At 40.1% G+C, this 15,058-nt stretch overlaps 1 protein-coding gene and 1 long non-coding RNA gene across 4 annotated transcripts in view; one reads left to right on the top strand and one right to left on the bottom strand.

Annotated features, from left to right (window-relative positions):
- DLGAP1 (DLG associated protein 1) overlaps positions 1-15,058 on the bottom strand; it is an 859,965-nt gene that overhangs the window by 423,986 nt on the left and 420,921 nt on the right. The window lies entirely within an intron of this gene.
- Positions 1-15,058, top strand: part of LOC117795968 — a 122,972-nt gene that overhangs the window by 86,133 nt on the left and 21,781 nt on the right. Inside the window, exon 2 of the long non-coding RNA XR_004620170.1 lies at positions 11,949-11,981. This is a non-coding gene — a long non-coding RNA (uncharacterized LOC117795968). The remainder of the gene's footprint in view (positions 1-11,948; positions 11,982-15,058) is intronic.

Genomic DNA, 15,058 nt, shown 5'->3' with positions numbered 1-15,058 from the left:
TTTTTTTTTATCTCAGAAATGTAGTTTTCAATTATATTTGAAAGTATTTGTTCTCTTTTAAGGGATTTCTTTTATATGTATCCTGGATCTCATTGGACGCTTAATGACTGCGCCACCCAGGCGCCCCTCATTGTCTTTTATATATATGTTTATATAAATATACATCATAAAATATATATTATATAAAATGTATATTTATAATTTGTATTTATATATAAATATTTTTGTTTAAAATATTTTTGTTTAAAATATTCTTTCCTCTTCTTAAGATATTTTCTTTGGTTTTCAATCATGGTTTTATTTCTTGTTTAGTCTGAAATTTTAAGATGAATTTTTCTTCTCAAATAGTTTCTTAAATTCTACAAACTCCCTTTTTAAGTCTTTGTGTTCTCCAGTTAGCTTCTCTTTAAGTTTTTCTAAACCTGGATGATGCTTTTTTTTTTTTTCAAAGCTCCTATCATTGTTTTCCACATTTTTTAATTTCAAATATTAGATGATTATTTTGTTAGCATGTCTTTCTGGCATGTGATTAGTGTCTGCAGAGACATTGTGTTTCTCAGTCTTTTCTTCCTTATGACAGCTCTGCAGCTTTTTCTTTACATTGTTTGAGGGGCAGGAGTTTTCTTGTGCCCTAAGAAGGGAAGGGTGGGCCAGGATGGTCTCAGCATCACCACTCTGCAGCAACTCACCTATCGTCTGGCAAGTGTTCAAAATCCAGCGTATTGTGTGTGATAGCTGCTGGTTCTTGCCCCTTCCCACTTTTATCTGGATCTTCTCTTTACTTTGCCCCAGTGTCTCTTCTGTTCAATTTGGATTCCACTCACAGCTGTTTATTCTCAACAAGGGGCTTTGTCTTGGAGGCGAATGTCAATTATGTCTGTTAAGGGCCTGTCTTAGGGGCCCAGGGGCCCAGGCAGTTCAAGTGCAATCTGACCTAACTGGTTCTCGTGTTTACCCTCAGAGGGAGCCGCCAAGCAAGACTCTATGTCCCCTCAGGGCCACCGGAATCACTCTTACTGTCTTTGTTTCCTCTGACACGTTTGCTGATACCATGAAGATTTTAATACCATCAGTACTTTATCCCAACCCACACATATTAAGGGGTTCATAGGGATATGTTTTTCCACCACTTTATCAAAAATGTCTGTGGAAGTTTGCTTTTGCTACCTAGTTGCTCTGTTTCTAGGCGGTGATTTGGAGAGGTCAAAAAATGATGTCACCTTGTCACCATTTTTCAGATTACTTTTTATTTAGAGAGATAGGGAGCAGAGCGAGAGCAGGAGTGGGGGGAGGAGCAGAGGGGGAGTGAGAGGGAGGACTCCTGCTGAGCACAGAGCCCAATGCCATACTCCGCTTCACGACCCTGAGATCATGACCTGAGCCAAAACCAAAAGTTGGAAGTTTAACCGACAGAGCCACCCAGGCGCCCCGCAGATTACTTTTAAACAGCCAAACGTGTCGTCATCTTCTGTTTTGCTTTGTTAGTAAGCATGTATATGCCTCTGTGTATGTTAACAGTTTTCTGATGTAGCCTACCCATGCTGGTTGTATTGGTGTCTGTGTGTGTTAATACCTGAATTCTCAATGGTGAGCATTTCCACAGTTCAGAGATCTATGGATGCCTTTTCACACTGCCAGACTGCTAGCTCCCTGTCCTCAGTCCATGCAGAGTCTCTTGCACATCTCATTCTCCGTACGGCCCTGAGTGTCTTGGATGCTAACACAATTGCTCTTCTGGAGTGTTCCTGCATGGTCACCAGTCTGTGGAATGGTCATAAACATCCCTTCTTCCTCATAAACATCCCTTCTTCCTTTCTTCCCCCGACAGGGTATTAGCACTGATTCTTAATTGGGGTGGTAGAAGATAAGGCTTAGAGCAGCATGGCGCCAGGGGGAGCATAGAAAAACGAAGAGGGACGATACTGGAAGGAAGTTAGCAGTTTGATAAAAACCTCCCAAGAGATTCTAATAGACTTCTAATAGGGCTGTATTTGGGTTCTCTGCTTTCGTGAGAGAGACAGAAGGCACCATGAGAGCTGGCCCTGGCTCTAGACGGTACAGGCAGCTGTGGGCAGAATAGAAGGAGAATGAGATTATGAGATGGGATGAAAGAAAGAAAAGCCTGCGGTCCAAGGATCTAATTGCTTTTGGGGGGTGTTTTCTTCTTCAGGCAGCTTAACATCTGAAGCAGATTTATCTTCAAGGCATTTATTTAATCAATCTTCAAGGCATTTAAAGTCATCCTTTTTAAATGCTCAGCTTAGAAACTCTTTCAACTCTAAACAGAAAACAAAATCTGTTATACAGGTAGAGATTGGTTTATGCAGGCATTGAATGGGATAGTTTGAAAGAGGTGGCATTTCGTCTCAAAGTGTTTCTATCAAAGACAAACTGATGATAGCAAATCTGTTCTGTTTTAACAGAGGGAGGGAATACAGGGAGGCAGAGAGGTTGGGAGAAGGATATCAGAGTATGGAGAAAATTGCCAAGACAAGGACAGGGATCAGCAAACAGACACTGGAAATGGCCATACGCCCTGACAACTTGATAAATGTGTTTATCTTCATTTGCACAAATAGAGACGCTGTGTGGGCACATTAATGGTTTGGGTGGATGCCAGGGCTGGTGGTGCCTCTGGTTCTACGAAGGAAGATCGCCAAGAAGATACCAGTATTTGGTAACAGGGTTTGAAGGAAGAGAAGGGTCAAGGAATTGATGGCCTGACAAGTCCTGGTGGGTGATTCAAGAGCATAATCGCATAGAAGGTTTAGGATAAATTCCGAGGAATCTACGGAACCTACAGTTTCCAGGGAATATCAGGAACTTGAGGTCATATCATAAGTAATTCACAAAAATGGTTCATAAATTAGTAAGTAGACTTTTCTTTTGTAAACAAGACTGTTGATCATCTTGACTTCAGAAGGATAAGTAGCTTCATATTCTCGGTTTTGTATTCTCGGTTTCAGATGCTTTTTCTTCCATAATTCAAGAAGGATCATAGATCTGGAGGTAACTGAAAGTCAGTTCTCCTCTCTATGGTATTAATATTTTTTTCCTTGTTTCCTGAATATGATGGAAGGAGCAGGTGGGTTAAGGACTGAAAAGCTAGGAGGACTTCCCTCCTTCCTCTCCATAGTCCCATTTTCCCTTGTTGCCTTGTTAATTACTCCGTTCTTCACCTAGATGTAACATTAGCCAGTCCTACCTTCAGTCGATGCTAATATTCTGTTTTTAGCCCTGACATATACATGAGTTAGACTACCAGAATACTCACTGATCCATATTGGGTGGGGAGGAAGAAAGGAAAATCGTATGAGTCAGAATAGGAAAAAGAGTCACTAAAGAGAGGGTCTTTCTGTTCTATTAATTTCAGCTACATAATATATAATAACCAAGATTTTCAGCTTTCATCAAAATAAACTACATAAATCACTAAAAAATCAAGCTTTAATGGGGAACATTTTTATTTTATTTATTAAAGATTTATTTATTTTAGAGAGAGTGTGTGCATGCAAGAGCACAGAGAAGGGCAGAGGGAGAGGAGAAAGAGAATCTTAAGCAAACTCCCCACTGAACATAGAGCCCAACGTGGGCTGGATCCCACAACCATGAGATCATGACCTGAGCCAAAATCAAGAATCAGATGCTCAACCGACTAACCCACCCAGACACCCCAATAATTGGGAACATTTTTAAAGTTAAAATGTTGGTGTTGAGCTTGGAGAAATCAGAGATAGCATTGATTTCTGATTGTGCATCGACCTCTTCCCTTTGGCTTATGATATTACGGTTCCCACAAAAGTCAGGAATTTATTACACAGTCTCTTTGGACCCATAATTGCCTTTAGGGGTATGTATGTTATTGGGTGGGATGTACTGGATTGGGGAGGCATATTGCGAAGCCGGCAGCCTGCTTTGAAATTTACATATACATTCCCTATAGCCTTAATTTTTTCCTGTTTCAGTTTAGGATGGCTGAACTTCCTAGGCGCCTTGGTTTCCATGTTTCTTGTTCATTGTGACTCTTTTCAGTGTCTTTGTCAATCAGGAATTCTCTGTAGTGGATGTCACACCCTCTAGTGGCACTCAGTGGATCTCAGGGTAGATTTGGCTTTTTAGAAGTATAATGCATGTTTTAGTCTCCTGGTCACATACAAATGAAACAGGAGAGGGTGACATAAACTTATGGAAACTCAGGAGCCCTAGGACTTCCCTTTATATGCCAGATAGACTTGTCAACTGTTTGAACTCTTATTATCACATCAGTTTATTTGAACTTGGTAAGCCTAAAACCGAATTCACACATTTTCTCTAAACATTTATCCTCTTGAGTTTCCATATTGTGTCTTGGTCATACCATAATCTGCAGCTTCCAGTTTTCTAGATTTTTTTTCATATATTTATTCAATTATCTATTTAACAAATATCTATCTTGTTCTCACGTTGTGTGAGTTGAAGTACTGGGTAACCAGGGGTGGGGCAGTGAATGTCCTTGTGTCATCAGGGGTTGACAATTTAGCTGGCCCCTGTTTGCATACTCCTTCCCTCCTATCCATTCACTATATCAGTGCACCTGTGTCTTCCTTTCCATCCATACTTAGCCACTTGGATGGGGAACACCTCCATCATGCCTGGTCCACAGCAATCTACTGCTCACTGGCTTCAGGTAATCTGAAATTTAGAGCCTCTATAAACCAGTTTCCACTGTGTGACCTGTTCCAGTAGTTCTCAACCCTGATTGTGCAGCAAGATCCATTGGTGATTGTATTTGGTCAGTTTGTTCTTAAAACAAATATCTAAGAACCACTTGTAGAGCAGATGGTTCAGTAAAGTTCCCTTTGGAGTTTCCGATGTGCAGCCAGATGTGAAAAGACTGGTCACCTGTGTGAACCTTCACCTCGTACAGCCTGGTCAGATCCACAATTACCATTCTTCACAAATGTCACAACACCCCTGCCTCCACTCAGCAGCTAGTGCCTCTCCTCTTATCAAAGCCCTCAAATCTTCCAACCAGCCCTGAGGGCAAACACCATACCATATCCAGCTCTGACTCTTTCAGGGATTAAGAACTGTTTATTGAATGTGAAGGGTGGCAGAATAAGCCATCCTAAAGGTGCCTCTTTCGCCTAAGAATTATTTTGAGCTGAAGGCATTTGAAAAACAACAAATACAGGGAGAGGCTCTCTCTGAACTTCCCTTACCTGCCTAAAGACGATCTTCCAAAAAGGAACTCAATTGTCATCCATCCTTTTCCCAGAGAGTTTTATCATCAGGCAAAACTGACTCTTACCACAGGAGAAGAGATGAGAAGTGGACGCCATACCCAGATAAACTCGGTCACACATTATCATACCCCCATCTATGTTCTTTTTTCCTGAAAATTATTTACAGTCCCTTAAGTGGCCTCCACCCCCCTCAATCTACCTGCCTTCCCTATCAAGATAATCTATAAGTTCTCATATCTCACACCTTTTCAGGGTATTCCTTCCCCCCTGCAATGCCCCTAGACGTGTGTTATTAAACATTTGTATGCTTTTTCTCCTGCCAATCTGCCTGTTGTCAGTTTATTTCATAGACCCAGCTAGTGAACCTAGGAGAGTTGACAGTCCCCCCCCGCCCGCCACCCTACAAATGCACAGCCCTGCTTAAGTCCCACCTGTTCCTTAATGCTTCAAGTCTTCATACTTCAGGTTTTAAAGTCTTTAGTAGAAGTCTCTTCCTTAACTGAACAAGTGAGTTCATAATTGAACCCCTCCAGGAACTCAGTTTAAGTTCCCTTGTTCTCTTCTATTACATTTTTATTTTGTACATTCATTGGGAATAGGGAATAGCTTGTAGCTTCTGGTTCCCTTGTGCATCAGACTTTGCACTGCACGCGAGACTCTCACTGTGCTCTGGGCCCCTTCCCTCTACCTGAAAAGCTAGCAATGGCAGGCCTCATCTTTCTACATCTCCTCTCTCTCACCCACCTGTCAAATCCTGTTTTAAAGGACTCACGTGGTTAAATTGGTCTCACCGAGAAAACCCAGAATAATCTCACTATTTTAAAGTCAGTTGATTAGGAACCTTAATTCCACCTGCAACCTCTACGTTGTTTTTTGTCATGTGATGTCCCATAGTCACAGGTTCTGGGGATTGGATGCCTGTGGATAGCCATTACTTTGCATGCTGTATCCATGATAGTAAAGATAATGACTGAACTCCTAAATCCTAAATTTGCAAGTCCTAAATTTCAGTCACAGCAGAAGAGTGATTGCTACCCCTCATTAAGCAGTCACTCTTGGCCAGCGATAGTTCTTAACTATGTGAACTCATCTAACCTTATTAGTAACCCTGGGTGGGGGAGGTATTTTTAATCCCATTTTATAGATGAGACAAAGACACAGAATTCAGTTAATTGGTTTGGGATCCTGGGCACGCGCAGGTCAGAGTCAGGATTAAACTCAGTAGGCTGGTATCAGAGTTTGTACCTTGAACCCCCATGCCATGAGCTTCTTCCTAAAATCCAGGAACTGAGTCCCTCTCTCCAGAATATCCTTTGAAGTCATGGTTCTTGGAACCATGGAAAATCCCTGTGTAATAGGCCTATACTATATTAGTAAATGGAATCCACTTTATAATTTGTAAAAGTCAAAAATGTTATTTAGTTCTCCAAATAGCCAAGGAATAGGTCATGACTATTCCTATTTTATAGATTGAAAAAATGCTGAGGTTTGTACAATCTAAGCGGCTTCTCAAGACAACACAGCTAATGAGCGTCTATGGTAGGAGCAGGGTAGTATCTCAGAGCTGGGCTTGCAGGCTCACGATTCTAGCATGATGGGGTGGAATAGGCAGAGCTCTAGGGTGTGAGTGTCAGCCTGTGGTTTTCAAGCCTGTGGTTTGGTAGGCATTGAACACAGGACCAGCACTGCCTCAACTGTAGAGAATACTTGGTGGCAGCATTGCAGGGTGGTCTCTGGTGGGGGAGGGGGGGTAGGGACAGCACTCCCCTCCCCCAGGCTGTGCCCGCCTATGCTTGCACCCCTCCTCCCCTGCCATATCACCACATTCTTCTCTTTTCAGTCCACCTTCCTTCTACAGCTAGTGTTAATTTTTGTAAAACAATTGTTTCGGAGCTCCACTTAGAAGCCTGCAACGGTACCCAGTGACTGCAGTTAAAGAAGAATTAACATCATGCACAAAACACTTCAAAATCTGGGTCCCATCTTTTGTTTCTCTATCCTCTCCATCACTTCTTCCCAAGCAGCAGCTGCTCCCACCATTGAAGAGTACTTGAAGGCTCTGAGAATGAACCTTGCCTCTCCCACATCTGTGTGCCCTCCAAGTAGGTCCTTCTAGAACACCTTCCCACCTTTTTCATCCAGAAAAGCTTGCCTCATCTTTTCAGGTTGGTTCACATCTCTGAATGATATCTTCCCTGGGCTCCTAGACAGGAGACGATTGTTGGCTTCACTGTGTGTCCGTCGTCCTCCATGCTTAGCTTTCACTGCTTACGCCACTTTTCCTGGGCAGCTCTGGCCCCTCAGCTAGACTGAGAGGGCCGTGGGGCCAAGAAATGTTACCTGACTCACCTGTGTGCGATTACTCCTGATTCCTTTTGCCCTATCTTTAATGCCTAATGATACAGAGTGAATTCTTGATATATATTCTTTTTATCAAGTATTTGTCTCTTGCCATTTGGGAGAAAGGGCAAATAGCAACTCTATGGGACTAACAAAGCTCCTGCACCCTCTTTGTCTTCTAGGGTAAGAGCAGGGCTAAACTGTATTTGAAAAGACAGAAAACAAGTTATCCCAACATTCCAGGACAGAATGTCCAAGAGGCGCCTGAATTCTAGCATTCCCTTCTCTCCATGGGAATGACCCTTATCAGTTGTGATTTCTTCATGAACACTCTCTTCTCCACCCCCAAGAAAAATACTACTCTATTCCCACCGCTGGCATAAAGTTAATTCAGTTCCTTAAGGAGAATGGGGGCACACTGTGAATGCTACTCCAGCTCGGGATTTTTTTGAGTATTTACAGTCACAGCTGTAGGAGAAGTTGTAATTATCAACATCATAACCTGTCAGGCTCTCAAATTGTATGCCCCTGGAAGATCAGGGCCTCTGTTGCCTCCTTGTTGTTGTTTTTTAATAGAGATATAATTGAGATAGAACACTGTATTAGTTTCAGGTGTACAGCATCATATTTGATATTTGTGTGTATTGCCAAATGATCATCCCAGCAAGTCTAGTTAACATCCATTACCACATAGTTACAAATTTCTTTTTTCTCGGGATGAGAATTTTCAAAATTTACTCTTCTAGCAACTTTCAAAATACAATATAGTATTATTAACTATAGCCACTGTGTTGTACGTGATTTTCAGGACTTATAACTAAAAGTTTGTGCATTTCATTCACCTCCGCAACTCACTGCCTCTGGCAACCACCACTCTGTTCTATGAATTCTTTTTCTTTTTCTAATTCCACCTATAAATGATACAAGGTACTTGCTTTTCTTTAATTTCACTTAGCATAAAGCCCTCAAGTTCCATTCATTTCCTTGGTTAAACATGCTCCTAGGTATTTTATTCTTCTTGAAGCAATTGTAAATGACATTGTTTTTCTTAATTTCTTTTCCTGATTATTAGTGTATAGAAACAATACATTTATGTATATTAATTTTGTATCCTGCAGTTTTACTTAATCCATTTATTAGTTTTAACAGTTTTTGGGGGCAGTCTTCAGAGTTTTCTATATATAGTATCATGTCATCTGCAAATAGTGACAGACAGTTTTACTTCTTCCTTACCAATTGGGATGCATTCTGTTTCTTTTTCTTGTCTGGTTGATAAGGGTAGGACTTCTGGTACCATACTGAATAATAGTCGTGAGAGTGGGCATCATGTCTTGTTCCTCATTTTAGAAAAAAGCTTTGAGCTTTTCATTGTTGAGTGTGATGTTAGCTGCGGTTTCTGTCATACATGGCCTTTATTACGTTGAAGTCTGTTCCCACTCTACCCATTTGGTTAGAGAGTTTTTATCATAAACGGACGTTGACTTTTGCCCAATGCTTTTTCTGCCTCTATTCAGATGATCATATTGTTTGTATCCTTTATTTTGTTAAAGTGGTATATCATGTTAATGGATTTGTGGATATTAGAACAACTTTCCTTGATTATAGTGTATGGTCCTTTCAATGTATTATTTAATTTGGTTTAGCCTCCACATGTGTGGGGTTTAGTTTTTTCCTTGCAATTGGTTTCAACTTTCATATTGTTGTGGATATAAAAGATGCTTGATATTATTTCTATGATAAATTTTTTGAGACATTTTTGTGATCTATCCTGGAGAATGTTCCATGTGTACTTGAAAAGGATGAATAGTCTGCTGTTTTAAATGGAATATTCTGTATTTATATATTTAGCCTGTCTGGTCTTAATGTGTCATTCAAGGCCACTGTTTCCTTACTGATTTTCTGTCTAGATGATCTCTCCATTGGTGTGTGGTGTTAAAATGCCCTCCTATTATTGTGTTGCCATCAGTTTCTGTATGTCTGTTAATATTTGCTTTATATATACAAGTGCTCTTACGTTGGGTGCATACATACTTACAATTGTTTATTTTGTGTTGGATTGATCACTTTATTATTATGTAATGCCCTACTTTTTCTCTTGTTGCAGTCTTTGTTTTATTTTTTTAAAAAGTTTTTATTTAAATTCCAGTTAGTCAACACACAATGTAATATTAGCCTCGGGTGCGCAATACAGTGAGTCACCACTTCCATAAAACCCCTTGTGCTCACAACAGGTGCACTCCTTAATCCCCATCACCTACCCAACCCATGCCTCTACTCACCTCCCCTCTGGTAACCATCAGTTTATTCTCTGTAGTTGAGTCTGTTTCTTGGTTTGCCCCTCTTTTTCTTTCCCCCTTTGCTGATTTGTTTCTTAAATTTCACATATGAGTGAAATCATATGGTATTTGTCTTTCTCTGACAGCCTTTGTTTTAAAGTACATTTTGTCTGATAGAGTATTGCTTTTGTTTGTTTGTTTCCATTTGCGTGGAATATCTTTTTCCATCCCTCGTTTTCAGTCTGTATGTGTCTTTAGGTCTGATGAAAGTCTTTTACAGGCAGCATAGATATAGGTCTACTTTATCTACTTTGCTTGCAGAATTTACTCCCCCTATGTTTATAGTAGTCATTGATAAGCATGTATTCATTACCAATTTAATTGCTTCTGGTTGGTTTTGTAGTTCTTCTCTGTTCCTTTCTTCGCCTGCTCTCTTCTCTGGTGATTTGATGACTTTCTTTAGTGCTCTGTTTGGATTCCTTTCTCTGTATTTGTTGTGTATTTATTATAGGTTTGTGGTTACTATGAGGTCCATATATAATACCCTATGTATCTATAGCAGTCTATTTTAAGTTGGTGGCTCAAGTGTGAACAGATTAAAAAATAATGACATTTTAATTCTTCCACCCCTATGTCGTGTGTATTTGACCTCATGTTTTACATATTTTAATTCTGTGTGCCCCTTAGTTATCGTAGATATAGTTGATTTTATTACTTTCGTCTTCTAACTTTTATACTAGCTTCATAAGTGGTTGATCCACTACCTTTACCACATTTTGCCTTTTTTTTTTTTTTTTAAGGAGTGGGAGAGAGAGAGAGGCAGAGGGGGAGAGTGAGGGAGAAGAGAGAGAATCTTAAGCAGGCTCCATGCCCAGTGCAGAGCCCAGCGCAGGGCTTGATCTCACAACCCTAAGATCATGACCTGAGTGGAAAACAAGAGTGAGATGCTTAGGCACCTGGGTGGCTCAGTTGATTAAGCATCTGCCTTCGTCTGGGGTCGTGGTCCTGGGTCCTGGGATCAAGTCCCATGTTGGACTCCCTGCTCCATGGGAGTCTGCTTCTCCCTCTCCCTCTGCCCCTCCCCCAGTTTGTGTGCTCTCTTTCAAATAAATATATAAAATCTAAAAGAAAAAAGAGTCAGATGCTTAACCAACTGAACCACCCAGGTGCCCCCCACATTTTGCTTTTAACAGGAAGAACTTTTCTTTCATATTTCTTTTCTTTTATGCTTAAAGAAATCTCGTTAACATTTCTTGTAAGTCTGGTTTAGTGGGATGAGCTCTTTTAACTTTTGTCTGGAAGCTCTGTTTTTCATTCAATTTTGAATGATATCCTTACCTGGTAGAGTATTCTTGGTTGTAGATTTTTTCCTTTTAGCACTTTGTAGGCTAGAAGGAAGTCACCTTAGATGTTCAGTTTCTACTGAAAAAGAAGCTGATAGCCTTATGGGGGGTCCCCTTGTATTAATTAGTTGCTCTTCTTTTGCTGCTTTATGGTTCTCCTTTCATGTTTAATTTTTGACATTTTAATTATCATATGACTTGGTATGGATCTCTTTGGGTTCATCTTGCTTGGGAATGTTTGTGCTTCCTAGACCCAGATGTCTGTTTCCTCCTGTAGGTTAGAAAAGTTTTCAGCTATTATTTTTTCAAATAAATTTACTGCCCCTTTCTCATCTTCTGAAGCCCCTATAATGCAAGTGTTGTTTTGTTTCATTTTGTCTCAAAGGTTCCTCAAACTATCCTCAGCTTTTAAAATTCTTTTTTTCTTTCTGTCCTTCAGCTCAGTGATTTCTATTACCCGGTCTTCCAGATTGCTGATGTGTGTTGTCTGCATCATGGAATCTGCTCTTGATTCCTTCTAGTGTATTCTTCATTTCAGTTATTGTATTCTTCAGGTCTGATTTTTAATTTTTTTAAAAGATTATTTATTTGAGAGAGAGTGAGAGTGCAAATGGGGGGAGGAGTGATGGGGGAGGGAGAGGGAAAGAATCTCACAATCCTGAGATCCTGACTTGAGCTGAAACCAAGAGTTCGATGCTTAACAAGCTAAGCCATCCAGGCAACCCTGGGTCTGATTTTTTAAAAAAATTCTCTCTCTTTTGCAGTTCTCACTGTGTTCACCCATTCTTCTGAGTTTGGTGAGTATCTTTATGACTACTGTTTTGAACTCTATTGGGTAGATTGCTTATCTCCATTTCATTTACTTTTTATAAAAGGTTTTGTCTTGTGTTTTCATTTGGAACATATTCCTCTGTCTCCTCATTTTGCCTGACATTATGTGATTGTTTCTCTGTATTAGGTAGATCACCTATATTTCCCAGTGTTGAAGGATTGGCCTTATGTAGAAGGTGTCCTGTAGGGCCCAGAACTGCAACTCCCTTTGGTTACCAGAACCAGGGGTTCCAGTGGTGTCCTCTTTGGGCTGCATGTGCCCTCCTGTTATGGCTGGGCAGCTAAAGGCATGTTGGTGGGTGAAGCTGGCCCCAGTCTGGCTGGCTGTGATGTCTTGCTGTAAAAGCTTCAGGATCTGGTGGGCAGAGTGAATGGTGGTAGTAGGGCAAATGGAGAGTGTCAGAAATGGTGTCTGCTAGTGCTGGGCCAGCTAAATAGAAGGAGATTAAGAAAAATGGTACCAGTCTGTGCTTCTGCTCCTGGGGAAAAATCTACCCCTCCAGAACACACTCTAAAATTAGTCAGTAGATCTCCTTTACATAAAGCCCTGGCACTTTACAAACTGAGGCCTCTGTGCTGAGTCTAGAGTTGGGTTTGTATATGGGCCCTTTAAGAGCAGAGTTTCTGTTTTCTGAAGCCTTCTAGCTCTCTTGTAGTAAAGCCCCATTGATTTTTCAAAAATTATGGGGCTCATCTTCTTGATGCAGATTCCCAGGATAGGAATGCCTGATGTGAGCCATGAACCCTTCTCTCCTCAGGGAGGACCTCTGCATTTGTGATATCCATCCCACTTGTGAGCTGTTGCGCTGGAGGAATGGTTCCTGACCAGACTGCATCTCTGCCCCTCCTACCCATCTCAATGTGGCTTCATCTTTATACCTTTAGTTGTGGAAGAACTGTTCTGCTACTTTATATGCCATTTCCAGAGAAAGACATATGTTGTTCTAGCTTTGATGTTTCCGTGGGAGGAGATGAGCTCAGGATTTTCCTGCTCCACCATTGTGATCTCAACCTACCTTCATTTTCTTTCTTTTTTTTTTTTTTTTAAAGATTTTTATTTATTTGACAGAGATAGAGACAGCCAGAGAGAGGGAACACAAGCAGGGGGAGTGGGAGAGGAAGAAGCAGGCTCACAGCAGAGGAGCCTGACATGGAGCTGGATCCCATAACGCCGGGATCACGCCCTGAGCCGAAGGCAGATGCCCAACCGCCGCGCCACCCAGGCACCCCTCAACCTACCTTCATTTTCATTTACTCAGAAGTGGATTTGCTGGATTGGACAAATAGTTCTATTTTTAATTTTTTGACACTGTTTTCCAATAGTGGCTGCATCAGTTTGCATTCCCATGAAAGGTGCACAAGCGTTCTCTTTTCTCTACATTGTTGCTGGGATTTTTGTATTTTTTGATGATTGTCATTCCAACCAGTATGAGATGATTTCAATATGATTTTGATTTGCTGGATGTTTTGATGTGGTTCTGGATGGTTAGTGATGTTGAGCACTTTTTTGTGTACCTGCTGACCATCTCTGTCCTCTCTGGAAAAAAGTTTATTCAGATCCTCTGCTCATATTTTAAATGGATTATTTGCTGTTGAGTTGTAGCAGTTCTTTATATATTTTGGATATCAGCCCTTTATCAGATATATGATTTGCAAATATTTTCTTCCATTCTGTAGGTTGCTTTTCCATTTTGTTGATGGTTTCCTTTGCTGGGCAGAAGCTCTTTAGTTTGATGTAATCCCACTTGATTATTTATGCTTTTAGTGACAAATCCAAAAAATCATGTCCAAGACCATTACCAAGCTGCTTATTGTCTATGTTCTTTAATCCATTTTGAGTTAATTTTTCTGTATGATGGAAGAGAGTGGTCCAGTTTTATTTTATTGTGTGTGTGTGTGTGTATATATATATATAGAGTCGGTTTCCCTAAAACTATTTATTGAAGAAAATGTCCCTTCACATTTGTAATATTCTTGGTTCATTATAAACTATATGACCATATAAACGTGGGTTTATTTCTGGGCTATTATGTTCCATTAATTTATGTGTCTGATTTATGCCAATACCATACTATTTGGATTACTATAGTTTTGTAATATAGTTTGAAATCTGGAAGCATAATGCCTCCAGCTTTTTTCTTTCTTTCTTCGGATTGTTTTAGTTGTTTGGGGCATTTTGTGGTTCCATACCTATTTTAGGATTGACCTATTTCTGTGAATAATGCCATTGATATTTTGATAAAATTTGGAATTTTGATTGCATTAAAACTGTAGATTGCCTTGGGTTGTACAGACATTTTAACAATATTCTTCAAAAGCACAGAATATATTTCCATTTATTGGTGTACTTTTCAATTTCTTTAATCAATTTCCTAATTGCTCTGGCTAGAATTTCAAATATTATGTTGTATAAAAGTGGCAAGAGTGGGCATACTTGTTTTGTTCTTGATCTTAGAGTCAAAACTTTCAGCTGTTGACCACCGAGTGTGAATTAGCTATGGGCTTGTCATGGTATGGTCCTTATTATGTTCCAGTGCAGTCCCTATATGCCCACTTTGTTGGGAGTTTATCATCAGTGGATGTTGAATTTTGTCAAATGTTTTTTCTGCATCTATTGAGACAGATTTTTTAACCTTTTTTTTTTTATGTGTTATATCACATTGATTTGCAGATGTTGAACAATCCCTGCAACCTGGAATACAGACCATTTGGTCATGGTGTATGATCCTCTTACTATCTGAAAGAGCTTTCCTATAAAACCTTTCATAAGCTGAAATGGAGTAACATGGAGTATTTCATGCCTTCCAAAAGATTGTTTTAAGCCACTTTCCTTTTATAAAAGACGTATATTACTATGTTAACAGCTTTTTTCATAAAATAAGTGCTAATGTAGGTCTTCTGTAAAAGTGAAGTGGTGTAACATGAACTTTTGGAAAGCAGGGGCTACCTGTAATGTATTGTTGAATTTGGCTTACTGATATTTTGTTGAGGATTTTTGCATCTATGCTCATCAGCGATATTAGCCTATAATTTTCTTCTTTTA

Source organism: Ailuropoda melanoleuca, chromosome 14 (assembly GCF_002007445.2).
Source record: "Ailuropoda melanoleuca isolate Jingjing chromosome 14, ASM200744v2, whole genome shotgun sequence".
Taxonomy (NCBI): domain Eukaryota; kingdom Metazoa; phylum Chordata; class Mammalia; order Carnivora; family Ursidae; genus Ailuropoda; species Ailuropoda melanoleuca.
The sequence above is the reverse complement of the archived record's forward strand: the minus strand, read 5'-3'. Positions and strand labels throughout refer to the sequence as shown.